The sequence below is a fragment of the Pseudophryne corroboree genome, chromosome 3 (assembly GCF_028390025.1).
Source record: "Pseudophryne corroboree isolate aPseCor3 chromosome 3, aPseCor3.hap2, whole genome shotgun sequence".
Classification (NCBI taxonomy): domain Eukaryota; kingdom Metazoa; phylum Chordata; class Amphibia; order Anura; family Myobatrachidae; genus Pseudophryne; species Pseudophryne corroboree.
This window is the reverse complement of record NC_086446.1, coordinates 516,286,478-516,301,006: the sequence shown is the minus strand read 5'-3', so window position 1 is coordinate 516,301,006 and position 14,529 is coordinate 516,286,478. Positions and strand designations below refer to the sequence as shown.

The 14,529-nt window shown below is 53.8% G+C and overlaps 1 non-coding gene across 1 annotated transcript; it reads left to right on the top strand.

Annotated features, from left to right (window-relative positions):
- Window positions 1-11,474: 11,474 nt before the first annotated feature.
- Window positions 11,475-11,659, top strand: LOC134899685 (U2 spliceosomal RNA). The gene has a single exon (XR_010173329.1). It is a non-coding gene; the product is annotated as a U2 spliceosomal RNA (small nuclear RNA).
- The last annotated feature ends 2,870 nt before the right edge of the window (window positions 11,660-14,529 follow it).

Here is a 14,529-nt window from a genome sequence, read left to right as displayed (position 1 = left end):
TTCTCAGGGCTAAGCTGCACCCGGGCCGAGAAGCCAGAAAAATCGAAAGTCGAGACTGCGAGGAGAAGGAGAAGATCGCTTGAAGAGGGTGAAGATTTGCATCGCTCCCCAGCTACAGCAGAGGGTTAGACTTGTTTGCTCTGCCCTCTGGAGAAGATACCCCCCCTACGCCAGCAAGACTGCGTGGAGAAAAGGGACTTCGCCGGAGAAGCTCTGCAGCGCCCCCTACCTGCACTGGAGGGCTAGACTTGCTGGCTCTGCCCTCTGAAGCGACCGACCGCCTCTCCTCCTCTCGACGACAGCGCTGATCCTCCGCCCCGCCTTCTACGCCAAAGGACCCGTGAGTATGGCCACCGCTGCCCCAGCCGCCGCTGTTCCAGCCCCAGCTGCTCCAGCCCCAGCTGCTCCAGCCTCTGCCTCCACTCCGGCCACCCTCGCCAAGAAGAGCCAGGCCAAGACGGCGAAAAAAACCGCCAAAGCCCCCACCGGATCGACCGCAACCAGCGCCACAACCCCTGCAGCAACACCGCCAGCGACACCCACCCAGGTGAGCACCAAAGACAAACCGTCCCTGGAGCCCTGGATGAGATTCACCGTGGTGATGAAGTTGAAGGAGGTGGATGGACGGATGCCGGACATGACAGTGGAGACCTTTGGGAAGAAGATGATCCTGGACCAGGGCTTCTCGACCGCTGAAACCCTCAGCATCCAGAATTACCTGAAGGGGATCTTTTACGTCACCTTCGCCTCCCTTGCCATCTGCAAGAGGTACTGGGAGGCAGTGAAATCGGCGAGACCCGAATCCCCTTTCTCCCGCTTTGTGGGCAATTGCCCTATTCAAAGAGAGGAAAGGCGGGTGACGGTTTCAATGAGGAACCCACACACGCCCATCAAGGACATTGTCACCTTCCTCAGCCGGTTCTGTACCGTCAAGAAGGACCCCACAAGGGTTCTGGATGGGAACAGCTTCTGGACTGGAAAGTGGGCTGTGATCGTCGTCCTGCAAAAGGACACCTCGTGCCCAGAAGGAGTCAAGCACCTCCCACAGTGCTTCTCCCTGGGGGGATCTCAAGGACTTCTCCACTACGCCGACCAGCCACGCAACTGCAGGAAGTGCGGCGGGATGGGCCACGTGATGAAGGACTGCAAGGTCCCGGCATGCAAGAATTGCCACATGGCCAGCCATGAGACCAAGGACTGCCCCACGAGGAAAACCTGCAACCTGTGCGGCAAAGTGGACCACGTCTACAGGGACTGCCCGAGTAGGTCGAGAACCTACTCAGCTGTGGTGACCGGACGTGCCAACCCTGCCCTCAAGCTGCTGCCCTCTGCTACGCAGAAGGAAAAGAAACCGCAGGAGGGTAAGAAACCAGTCAAACCCACCCCCCTCCCATCCTCCCTCACCACCTCCCTCCCCATCTCCACCAGCCCACCCCCTGCGACAGTGACTCCCATCCCTACCACTGTCGCAACCCTCCCTGACCCCTCCTCCGACTCTCCTACCCAGCCCATTGTCTCTCCCAACCCAGCCACCCCCGCCCCACCTGACCTTTCTTCCCAGGAAGATTTCCCCGCCCTCCCCTCCCCTCTTACTCCAACTGCAGGTGCCGAGAAGACACGGAACTGCAAGAGGAAGGAGCTCGACAGCCCGTCTGCGGACTCCGAATCCTCTAAGAAACTGGCGGTCGAGCTGATCCCGCTGGAAGAAGAAATGGAGGAGCTGGCGGAGGCATTCAGCAGGGAGGAGGAGGAGGAGCTGGATGCCAACGCCGACGCCTTACTCGACCGGATACTGGGAGACAACTCGCCGCTACCCGAGCAAGGGAACCTGGCATCCGATGCCGAGGAAGCCCCGCCCGACGGAGTGGTAACGTAAATGTAGAACTGTTGCCTAACCTCTCTTTTTTCCCCAACTAATGGCGTCATTTTCAATTTTCACCATTAATGTGAGGAGTATTAAGGATAAGCTTAGAAGACAGTCTGTGTTTACTTTCTTAGATAGTCAGAAATGTGATGTGTACATGTTGCAGGAATGCTCTCTTCCTTTCTCCAAGTCCTACAAACATCTGGGCAGGCAGTGGTCTCACGGCGCCTCCTATTGGTCCGGTGGGGGTGAGTGTAAGTCTGCAGGGGTCGCCATTCTTATCAGGGGGAGCCTCTTCATGCTAGATTCTGTTCAGGAGCTCGTCTGCGGCAGATTGCTTATCGTAGACGGCTCCTGGGCAGGTGAGCCTATTAGGCTTATCTGCGTGTACGCCCCCCCTTTCAAGAATGAGCGTTTGGAGCTTTTCCAGACCCTGCGACCGCAGCTCGCAACCACTAGGGCGGTAGTGATGGCAGGAGACTTCAACTGCACCATGGAAGAGGATGGACGCAGCACCAGCAACTCTACCAAGCTTGATGTGACGTCTAAACTGCTTATAGAAATGGTGACCGAAGCATCACTGCGGGACGCTATGGGCTCCATGGGGTCCGGCTCCGTGAATTATACATGGAGCCGCCCCGATGGCTCTGTGCGTTCCCGCATTGACTTTGTGTTTACCTCTAGAGCAGTGAAGCAGACGAGGCATTCTATGGTCCCCTGCTTCTTCTCAGACCACAGGGCCATTCTCTTCCAAGGAGTCCTGGGCAGCGGTTTTTCACCTGGCCCAGGCTCCTGGAAGTTGAATTGCGCCCTACTGGAAAGAGAGGAGGTGCTGGCGGAGCTGAAGGATGCCTACATTACATGGAAAAATGACAAATGTTATTTTGAATGTATGAGCGACTGGTGGGAATATGCTAAGGCTAACATTCGCAGTTTCTTTCAGGTTAAAGGGAGACAACAGGCGTGCGACCGAAAGAGGAACTTCAAGAGACTGCAAAGACATCTGCAGTCCCTGCTGGACCTCCAACGGTGCGGCTGGGACGTGAGAGACGAGCTGGATGAGACCAAAGGGGGCCTGAAAAGGCACTTTGAGGAGGAATCCAGACGTATCGTCTTCCGGTCCAAGGTGGAGAACCTTGAGAAGGACGAGAAACCTACTTCTTTCTTTTTCAGGAAACTCCACTCTGGCCACACGCCCCTGACTGAGCTGCGAGATGAGACCGGCATTCCCAGACAGGGGAAGGAGGGCGTGATGAAAGTCGTCCGCGACTATTACAGCGATCTCTACTCCCCTAAGACTACAGACAGCGAGGAGGCTGATAAGTTCCTGTCAGGTATCACTAACACAATTGATCCTGCAGGTAAAGCCGCTCTGGATGCTCCCTTGGCGTTGGAGGAGTTGCACTCTGCCGCCAGATCCTTTAGGCAGGGCAGGACCCCGGGCAGTGATGGTCTCCCAGCAGAGCTCTATGTAGCGCTGTGGGACCTCATTGGACCGGACCTGCTCGAGCTGTATGGGGAAATGGTGGTGGAGGGCAAAATGCCCCCATCGCTGAGGGAGGGAATGATCACGATCTTGTATAAGCGTAAGGGGGAGAGATGCGAGCTGAAAAATTGGAGGCCCATCTCTCTCTTAAACGTGGACTACAAGATCCTCGCCAAGGTGCTCGCTAACAGGCTGAAGGCTGTCATCGGACAGATCATTCACCCGGACCAGACCTGCGCCATTCCTGGTCGCAGGATTGCAGACAGCCTCGCCCTCCTCAGAGACACGGTCCATTACATCAAGGATCGGAACGTTCACGCGGCCCTGGTCAGCCTCGACCAGGAGAAGGCCTTCGATCGTGTCTCACATGAGCTGATGGGCAGGGTTCTGCATAAATTTGGCCTCGGTAAAATGTTTTGTACGTATGTTAACCTGATGTACCTTGATATCCACAGCTCGGTGCTGGTGAACGGCTGGAAGACTGACCCCTTCTCCATCTTGTCTGGGGTCAGACAAGGCTGCCCTCTTTCACCCCTTCTTTTTGTTTGTGTTATAGAGCTCATGGCTGTATGCATCAGACGGAATCCAGAGATCAGAGGGATCGCCGCACCGGGTCGTGACCGACGAGAGGCCAAGTGTTCGCTGTACATGGATGATGTCACTGTCTTCTGCGCGGATCAACGTTCGGTGACAGCGCTCGTCCAGACCTGCGAGAACTTCGGCCGAGCCTCAGGGGCTAAAGTCAACTGCGGGAAGTCAGAGGCTATGCTCTTCGGAAAGTGGCACCTGTCATCCTCTGCACCATTTCCTTTTGCCATCAAGCCCGACTTCATCAAGATCTTGGGAGTCTGGTTCGGCGGCGAGGGTGCAGCCCTGAGATGTTGGGAAGAGAGACTGGCAACTGTTCGACAAAAGATTGGATTGTGGAGCCTCAGAGAACTTACCATCGAGGGGAAATCACTTGTGCTGCGCAACGAGATCCTTCCCGTTCTGCAGTACACCGCGCAGGCCTGGCCACCTCTGGCAACCGTCTGCAGGGCCATCACAAGGGCAGTGTTTCACTTCATCTGGGGCTCCAAGATGGACAGAGTAAAGCGTGCAGTTATGTACAAGGAGCCCCTCAAGGGTGGAAAGGGTATCCCTGATATCCCCACCATGCTTCGAGCCTTCTTCGTCTGTAACTGCATCCGAAGGACAATGTACGAGAACTTGAACGATTCTGCAGGAAACTCCATGTCCCGTTTCTTCCTCCTGCCTCTTTGGAGGAACCTCGGCTGGGACAAATGGGACAGCTCCATCCCTTACAACTGGAACACTCCGTGGTACTACCTGGACGTGTCCAAGTTCGTGAGGGAACACCAACTGGAGGGAGTTAAACCTGACTTATGGAAGCCGAAGACCATCTACAAGCTCATCAGAGCTAAAGACGATTTGGAACCGATTCCGGGGCTCCCTTCAGCGACTGCCAAACAGGTCTGGGAGAATGTGGCCTCCAAAAGGCTCACAAACAGACACAAAGACCTGTCGTGGATGGCCATCCAGGGGGGCTTGCCCCTCCGGTCATTCATGCACTCCCGGAACCTGTGCAGGTATAGACATTGCCCCAGGTGCATCATACAGGAGGAAACATCTATGCACCTGTTTTGGGACTGTGCCTGGGCCCAGTTGTTGTTGGATGCCCTGGAAAACGAACTGAAAAACTCTGTGCCAAGGAACTGCCTCACGTACCATTCGGTACTCTACGGACTTTTCCCTGGCACCCACACCGTTGGGGCGATCCAGGAAGCCTGGCGCCTTATGAACTGTATTAAGGACGCTTCGTGGCTAGCCAGGAACCGCCTCATTCTGAGGAGGGAGAGGATGTCCATCCAGGACTGTTGCAGGCTGGTCCACAGCCTGCTCAGAGACTATTCCACCATGGACAGCCCTGAGGAAGAAGAGGACTAAACCCCCCCCCTTTTTCTGCCCCCCTCCCCTTGTCCGAACCGAAAATGAGACTTTGGGACCGTGGCCCCTGCCCCCTCACTCACAATGTCTGTTGTTTTATTGATGTCTTCTATTTATTGCCCTTCCCCTTATATGTGTCTGTCTTTCAATAAAGCTTCGGGCTTGTGATTCACCCTCCCTCACCCCCCTACCCTCCACACCCATGGCCTTATTTACTGTTGTGTTATTGTATCGTTTAATTGCATAGTGCAGCCTGAGAACTACAGGGTAGGCTACAGGCCCGCGCCGTAGTTCTTCGACTGCACTATACAGTCTGCATCTGTGCTGTGTTTTGGCCTGTGCTGCGACACGGCACTTATGTTTGTCAATGTTACCGTCTGTTTTTTGCAACTTTATACCAATAAAGACGCTTTTTCAATCAAAAAATCTGTTCTTATCAGTTCACGCTGACTGACGGTGCTACCTTGTTTCTTGGACCGACAATTGTCCTTCTCAGGGCTAAGCTGCACCCGGGCCGAGAAGCCAGAAAAATCGAAAGTCGAGACTGCGAGGAGAAGGAGAAGATCGCTTGAAGAGGGTGAAGATTTGCATCGCTCCCCAGCTACAGCAGAGGGTTAGACTTGTTTGCTCTGCCCTCTGGAGAAGATACCCCCCCTCCGCCAGCAAGACTGCGTGGAGAAAAGGGACTTCGCCGGAGAAGCTCTGCAGCGCCCCCTACCTGCACTGGAGGGCTAGACTTGCTGGCTCTGCCCTCTGAAGCGACCGACCGCCTCTCCTCCTCTTGACGACAGCGCTGATCCTCCGCCCCGCCTTCTACGCCAAAGGAGCTGTGAGTATGGCCACCGCTGCCCCAGCCGCCGCTGTTCCAGCCCCCGCTGCTCCAGCCCCAGCTGCTCCAGCCTCTGCCTCCACTCCGGCCACCCTCGCCAAGAAGAGCCAGGCCAAGACGGCGAAAAAAAACGCCAAAGCCCCCACCGGATCGGCCGCACCCAGCGCCACAACCCCTGCAGCAACACCGCCAGCGACACCCACCCAGGCGAGCACCAAAGACAAACCGTCCCTGGAGCCCTGGATGAGATTCACCGTGGTGATGAAGTTGAAGGAGGTGGATGGACGGATGCCGGACATGACAGTGGAGACCTTTGGGAAGAAGATGATCCTGGACCAGGGCTTCTCGACCGCTGAAACCCTCAGCATCCAGAATTACCTGAAGGGGATCTTCTACGTCACCTTCGCCTCCCTTGCCATCTGCAAGAGGTACTGGGAGGCAGTGAAATCGGCGAGACCCGAATCCCCTTTCTCCCGCTTTGTGGGCAATTGCCCTATTCAAAGAGAGGAAAGGCGGGTGACGGTTTCAATGAGGAACCCACACACGCCCATCAAGGACATTGTCACCTTCCTCAGCCGGTTCTGTACCGTCAAGAAGGACCCCACAAGGGTTCTGGATGGGAACAGCTTCTGGACTGGAAAGTGGGCTGTGATCGTCGTCCTGCAAAAGGACACCTCGTGCCCAGAAGGAGTCAAGCACCTCCCACAGTGCTTCTCCCTGGGGGGATCTCAAGGACTTCTCCACTACGCCGACCAGCCACGCAACTGCAGGAAGTGCGGCGGGACGGGCCACGTGATGAAGGACTGCAAGGTCCCGGCATGCAAGAATTGCCACATGGCCAGCCATGAGACCAAAGACTGCCCCACGAGGAAAACCTGCAACCTGTGCGGCAAAGTGGACCACGTCTACAGGGACTGCCCGAGTAGGTCGAGAACCTACTCAGCTGTGGTGACCGGACGTGCCAACCCTGCCCTCAAGCTGCTGCCCTCTGCTACGCAGAAGGAAAAGAAACCGCAGGAGGGTAAGAAACCTGTCAAACCCACCCCCCTCCCATCCTCCCTCACCACCTCCCTACCCATCTCCACCAGCCCACCCCCTGCGACAGTGACTCCCATCCCTACCACTGTCGCAACCCTCCCTGACCCCTCCTCCGACTCTCCTACCCAGCCCATTGTCTCCCCCAACCCAGCCACCCCTGCCCCACCTGACCTTTCTTCCCAGGAAGATTTCCCCGCCCTCCCCTCCCCTCTTACTCCAACTGCAGGTGCCGAGAAGACACGGAACTGCAAGAGGAAGGAGCTCGACAGCCCGTCTGCGGACTCCGAATCCTCTAAGAAACTGGCGGTCGAGCTGACCCCACTGGAAGAAGAAATGGAGGAGCTGGCGGAGGCATTCAGCAGGGAGGAGGAGGAGGAGCTGGATGCCAACGCCGACGCCTTACTCGACCGGATACTGGGAGACAGCTCGCCGCTACCCGAGCAAGGGAACCTGGCATCCGATGCCGAGGAAGCCCCGCCCGACGGAGTGGTAACGTAAATGTAGAACTGTTGCCTAACCTCTCTTTTTTCCCCAACTAATGGCGTCATTTTCAATTTTCACCATTAATGTGAGGAGTATTAAGGATAAGCTTAGAAGACAGTCTGTGTTTACTTTCCTAGATAGTCAGAAATGTGATGTGTACATGTTGCAGGAATGCTCTCTTCCTTTCTCCAGGTCCTACAAACATCTGGGCAGGCAGTGGTCTCACGGCGCCTCCTATTGGTCCGGTGGGGGTGAGTGTAAGTCTGCAGGGGTCGCCATTCTTATCAGGGGGAGCCTCTTCACGCTAGATTCTGTTCAGGAGCTCGTCTGCGGCAGATTGCTGATCGTAGACGGCTCCTGGGCAGGTGAGCCTATCAGGCTTATCTGCGTGTACGCCCCCCCTTTCAAGAATGAGCGTTTGGAGCTTTTCCAGACCCTGCGACCGCAGCTCGCAATCACTAGGGCGGTAGTGATGGCAGGAGACTTCAACTGCACCATGGAGGAGGATGGACGCAGCACCAGCAACTCTACCAAGCTTGATGTGACGTCTAAACTGCTCATAGAAATGGTGACCGAAGCATCACTGCGGGACGCTATGGGCTCCATGGGGTCCGGCTCCGTGAATTTTACATGGAGCCGCCCCGATGGCTCTGTGCGTTCCCGCATTGACTTTGTGTTTACCTCTAGAGCAGTGAAGCAGACGAGGCATTCTATGGTCCCCTGCTTCTTCTCAGACCACAGGGCCATTCTCTTCCAAGGAGTCCTGGGCAGCGGTTTTTCACCTGGCCCAGGCTCCTGGAAGTTGAATTGCGCCCTACTGGAAAGAGAGGAGGTGCTGGCGGAGCTGAAGGATGCCTACATCACATGGAAAAATGACAAATGTTATTTTGATTGTATGAGCGACTGGTGGGAATATGCTAAGGCTAACATTCGCAGTTTCTTTCAGGTTAAAGGGAGACAACAGGCGTGCGACCGAAAGAGGAACTTCAAGAGACTGCAAAGACATCTGCAGTCCCTGCTGGACCTCCAACGGTGCGGCTGGGACGTGAGAGACGAGCTGGATGAGACCAAAGGGGGCCTGAAAAGGCACTTTGAGGAGGAATCCAGACGTATCGTCTTCCGTTCCAAGGTGGAGAACCTGGAGAAGGATGAGAAATGTAATTCTTTCTTTTTCAGGAAACTCCACTCCGGCCACACGCCCCTGACTGAGCTGCGAGATGAGACCGGCATCCCCAGACAGGGGAAGGAGGGCGTGATGAAAGTCGTCCGCGACTATTACAGCGACCTCTACTCCCCTAAGACTACAGACAGCGAGGAGGCTGATAAGTTCCTGTCAGGTATCACTAACACAATTGATCCTGCAGGTAAAGCCGCCCTGGATGCTCCCTTGGCGTTGGAGGAGTTGCACTCTGCCGCCAGATCCTTTAGGCAGGGCAGGACCCCGGGCAGTGATGGTCTCCCAGCAGAGCTCTATGTAGCGCTGTGGGACCTCATTGGACCGGACCTGCTCGAGCTGTATGGGGGGATGGTGGTGGAGGGCAAAATGCCCCCATCGCTGAGGGAGGGAATGATCACGATCTTGTATAAGCGTAAGGGGGAGAGATGTGAGCTGAAAAATTGGAGGCCCATCTCTCTCTTAAACGTGGACTACAAGATCCTCGCCAAGGTGCTCGCCAACAGGCTGAAGGCTGTCATCGGACAGATCATTCACCCGGACCAGACCTGCGCCATTCCTGGTCGCAGGATTGCAGACAGCCTCGCCCTCCTCAGAGACACGGTCCATTACATCAAGGATCGGAACGTTCACGCGGCCCTGGTCAGCCTTGACCAGGAGAAGGCCTTTGATCGTGTCTCACATGAGCTGATGGGCAGGGTTCTGCATAAATTTGGCCTCGGTAAAATGTTTTGTACGTATGTTAACCTGATGTACCTTGATATCCACAGCTCGGTGCTGGTGAACGGCTGGAAGACTGACCCCTTTTCCATCCTGTCCGGGGTCAGACAAGGCTGCCCTCTTTCACCTCTTCTTTTTGTTTGTGTTATAGAGCTTATGGCTGTATGCATCAGACGGAATCCAGAGATCAGAGGGATCGTCGCACCGGGTCGTGACCGACGAGAGGCCAAGTGTTCGCTGTACATGGATGATGTCACTGTCTTCTGCGCGGATCAACGTTCGGTGACAGCGCTCGTCCAGACCTGCGAGAACTTCGGCCGAGCCTCAGGGGCTAAAGTCAACTGCGGGAAGTCAGAGGCTATGCTCTTCGGAAAGTGGCACCTGTCATCCTCTGCACCATTTCCTTTTGCCATCAAGCCCGACTTCATCAAGATCTTGGGAGTCTGGTTCGGCGGCGAGGGTGCAGCCCTGAGATGTTGGGAAGAGAGACTGGCAACTGTTCGACAAAAGATTGGATTGTGGAGCCTCAGAGAACTTACCATCGAGGGGAAATCACTTGTGCTGCGCAACGAGATCCTTCCCGTTCTGCAGTACACCGCGCAGGCCTGGCCACCTCTGGCAACCGTCTGCAGGGCCATCACAAGGGCAGTGTTTCACTTCATCTGGGGCTCCAAGATGGACAGAGTAAAGCGTGCAGTTATGTACAAGGAGCCCCTCAAGGGTGGAAAGGGTATCCCTGATGTCCCCACCATGCTTCGAGCCTTCTTCGTCTGTAACTGCATCCGAAGGACAATGTACGAGAACTTGAACGATTCTGCAGGAAACTCCATGTCCCGTTTCTTCCTCCTGCCTCTTTGGAGGAACCTCGGCTGGGACAAATGGGACAGCTCCATCCCTTACAACTGGAACACTCCGTGGTACTACCTGGACGTGTCCAAGTTCGTGAGGGAACACCAACTGGAGGGAGTTAAACCTGACTTATGGAAGCCGAAGACCATCTACAAGCTCATCAGAGCTAAAGACGATTTGGAGCCGATTCCGGGGCTCCCTTCAGCGACTGCCAAACAGGTCTGGGAGAATGTGGCCTCCAAAAGGCTCACAAACAGACACAAAGACCTGTCGTGGATGGCCATCCAGGGGGGCTTGCCCCTCCGGTCATTCATGCACTCCCGGAACCTGTGCAGGTACAGACATTGCCCCAGGTGCATCATACATGAAGAAACATCTATGCACCTGTTTTGGGACTGTGCCTGGGCCCAGTTGTTGTTGGACGCCCTGGAAAACGAACTGAAAAACTCTGTGCCGAGGAACTGTCTCACGTACCATTCGGTACTCTACGGACTATTCCCTGGCACCCACACCGTTGGGGCGATCCAGGAAGCCTGGCGCCTTATGAACTGTGTTAAGGACGCTTCGTGGCTTGCCAGGAACCGCCTCATTCTGAGGAGGGAGAGGATGTCCATCCAGGACTGTTGCAGGCTGGTCCACAGCCTGCTCAGAGACTATTCCACCATGGACAGCCCTGAGGAAGAAGAGGACTAAACCCCCCTTTTTCTGCCCCTCTCCCCTTGTCCGAACCGAAAATGAGACTTTGGGACCGTGGCCCCTGCCCCCTCACTCACAATGTCTGTTGTTTTATTGATGTCTTCTATTTATCGCCCTTCCCCTTATATGTGTCTGTCTTTCAATAAAGCTTCGGGCTTGTGATTCACCCTCCCTCACCCCCCTACCCTCCACACCCATAGCCTTATTTACTGTTGTGTTATTGTATCGTTTAATTGCATAGTGCAGCCTGAGAACTACGGTGTAGGCTACAGGCCCGCGCCGTAGTTCTTCGACTGCACTATACAGTCTGCATCTGTGCTGTGTTTTGGCCTGTGCTGCGACACGGCACTTATGTTTGTCAATGTTACCGTCTGTTTTTTGCAACTTTATACCAATAAAGACGCTTTTTCAATCAAAAAATCTGTTCTTATCAGTTTAATATCTGATACGCCCCCTATCTGGGGGCCATATATTAAATGGATTTTTAGAACAGGGAGATGGAAGAAGAGCTTGCTCTGTCCACTCCACGCATTGACCCGGTATTGCAGTACCTCCGGGACCGGTGCACCTTTCCTATTCTGTATTCCAAAAATAGATGAATGCTGACTTCTCAGCTTATTCCCCAGGATTTGCAATGTTTTTTTGCCTGCTGCATTGATAAACTCTTGGATTTTGTAAGCATGCTTTTTATACTGTGTCAAAATTGTATTCAATCTTTGCTGTCTATTAAAATGTTACAATGGATGAATAAAAGCACCTGTGAACTACTGTGTGGAGTCTTATTTAGCGTCTACTTCTTGTCTCCATTGAATTCCCTCCTTCTGCACAAGACAAATTGAAACAGTTGATCAGCATTTGGATGTGAGGCCTACGTAGGCCTAATTCTTGAATGCAAACTAAGTACGAACGAAGAAGCCTTACCTCTTCGAAATGAATTCCTACATTTTTAACTTACTATCATGATCATCCTTTCGGCTGGTCTTTTCGACCTGTTCATGTTTGGAACTAATTTTTATTTTTGTGGCGGTGGTGTCCACGCTGGTTGCAGGAGGTGTGGATAGTTGCTGTTACAGGCACTAAAGGCACAAGCTCTGCAGTATGTGTATATGCTGCATCCATCTCCTGGTGTGTGTCTCCCTCAAGTGGATGTCAGTTAGCAAGCCAAGCAAATGCAGTCCATACAGCCAAGCACATTGTGACATCACGTGTGTCGCATAATGATGACATCACATGTGTCGCATCATGATGACATCATAGAGTGTGCATCATGATGACTTCACAGAGCCCTCACACTGTAGTGAAAAATTGAAATCTGCCAGGATGAACGGGTTGGTTGAAACAATCCAGATTTTAGAGACAGGAGGTTCAAGGCAGCCAGGGAACCTTCCATTGCAGAATGAATGTCCCACTGCTTAAGTGATGAAGTGCAAGTGCATAGCATTGTGTCAATGTGATAATAAGCACGGAGCCAGCAGGGACAGACGGGACGGGCGGCAGACGTCTGGTGGGTGTGGTTGTCGGAGGCGGACCAAATGCAAATGATTGTGCATCAGCCAGCCAGTCAGTCAAGCAGCCAGCAAGACAGGAGAGGAGAGAAAACTCACGATGCAGGAGTGAGTGATGGAATGTGGTTGCGCGCGCCTGGGTGACTGCCTGCTTGTCAGTCCGGACTTCTCCTTCCTTCCTCCTCTTCTTTGCTGTCGCCGCCGCCGCCAACAAAAGTCAAGTCAATCTGCAGATAGTGTAAGCGTGCGTGGGGGAGGGTGATTCTCCATGATGGATTGTAGATCCTGTTTCGGTTGCGCCGGTCCCTCAGCCCACATTCGGGTTATCGCTTCTCGGCCTTTTGGCTGCGATCTTGTGTCGCAGCCAGGGGGTATTCAGGGGTCCTTCTTCGGAGGGGCCCCCAGGATAACGAGGGGGGATAGTGCGGTTTTTTTCCTTTTCAGGTGCTGAGCGGTGTCCCTGTGTGGATGGCCTGGGAAAATGTCGGGAATTAAGAATACGTGTAGAGTGCGGATCACGAGGAGTACTGGAAACGGTGGATTGAAGTACCTGGTGGAGGAGGTATTGGAGGGCTTGTTATCTGTTCAAAGGAGGGAGATTTATTGTATTCAGGAGATTCCATCACAGAGTCTTTATGACGTGACTTTTATTGAACATGGGATATATGAGGAGACTGTTTCTAGGATGCGGAGAGAGGTTGATAATCCTGTGATGGAAGGTGTGGAGTTGATACCGACCATGTGTGACGAACGGCCTTTAACTATACACCTGTTTGACCCATTTACTGATTTAGCAGTGATACAAGCGTTTCTGAGGCAGTATTGCTCAAGTGTGAGAGGTGGTTTACAACAGAGGAATATTTGTGGCATTTTTAACGGGAACTGGAAGTTTTGGGTGAGGTTGAAGCCCGATAAAAATGATAAGGAAGGGGTTAAACACCCCCCGGCTTCCTTTTCAATTGGTGGCTTCAGAGGCTACCTTTGGTACCCCCGACAGCCAGAATTTTGTAAGAAATGTCACCAGTATTATCACTGCACAGACGAATGCCCAGATTTGGGCACATGTAGGAACTGTAATAAGACTGGTCACACAATGGGGGAATGCCCACTCCCTAGAAAATGTGACATCTGTGGGGAAACGGGGCATTTTGCCCGAAATTGTGACCAGGTGCAGAAGGAGGAGAGAGGGAAAACCCCGGGTCAGTATGCTGCAGAAAACGCTGAATTTCATCGAAGGAGAGTGGAGGCGGTTAGGCTGAAGTACGAACGGGAGGAGCAGGAAAACCGTGAGAAAATGGCGGCGTTGGATGCGGCACGGTCTGGAGGTGGGGGAAATGCGGAGGAAGCAACCTTACCTCCTCGTGAAGAAAGAGCGGGCGCTTCTGTGATTGTCCCAGGGGGGCAGGGAGAGAATGCCGCGAGAAAGCAGAAGACGGCGCAACGGGTGGCTCCACCCCCGATGACGGAGGAGAACCTGGATGAGATGAGCAGTGAGGAAGATACGGCATCTGGGATGACGGAGGGGGATGAACGTTCCTACAGTGATGTAGAGCGGGAGGAAGGCACAGGTATCGAAAGGTCCACCGAGAGCAGTGCAGTGAGAAGATGCAGTGATGGGGAGAGTGAAACGGACTATTCAAAAACGCCAGCGCAACTGAGGTGCGGTGCTGGTGCAGCAAAAAAACCCCGTACGGATCCACCAGAGCCAGTAGAACCACACAGGGAGAAGGAAAGAATGTATTCCCAGAGGGAAAGTCTTAAATATATTCAACCTTTAACTTTTGGATATGGGGCTAGTCCTGAAAGAGAATCTCCGGAAAATTATACCCCTGCAATATCCTCCCCGGAACAAGCCTTTGTGGAGGAGGCAGGGGAGGAAAATCTGAGAAGGACATGTCAGTTTAAGGGAGAAGGATGAATATATCTATGTATATGTTG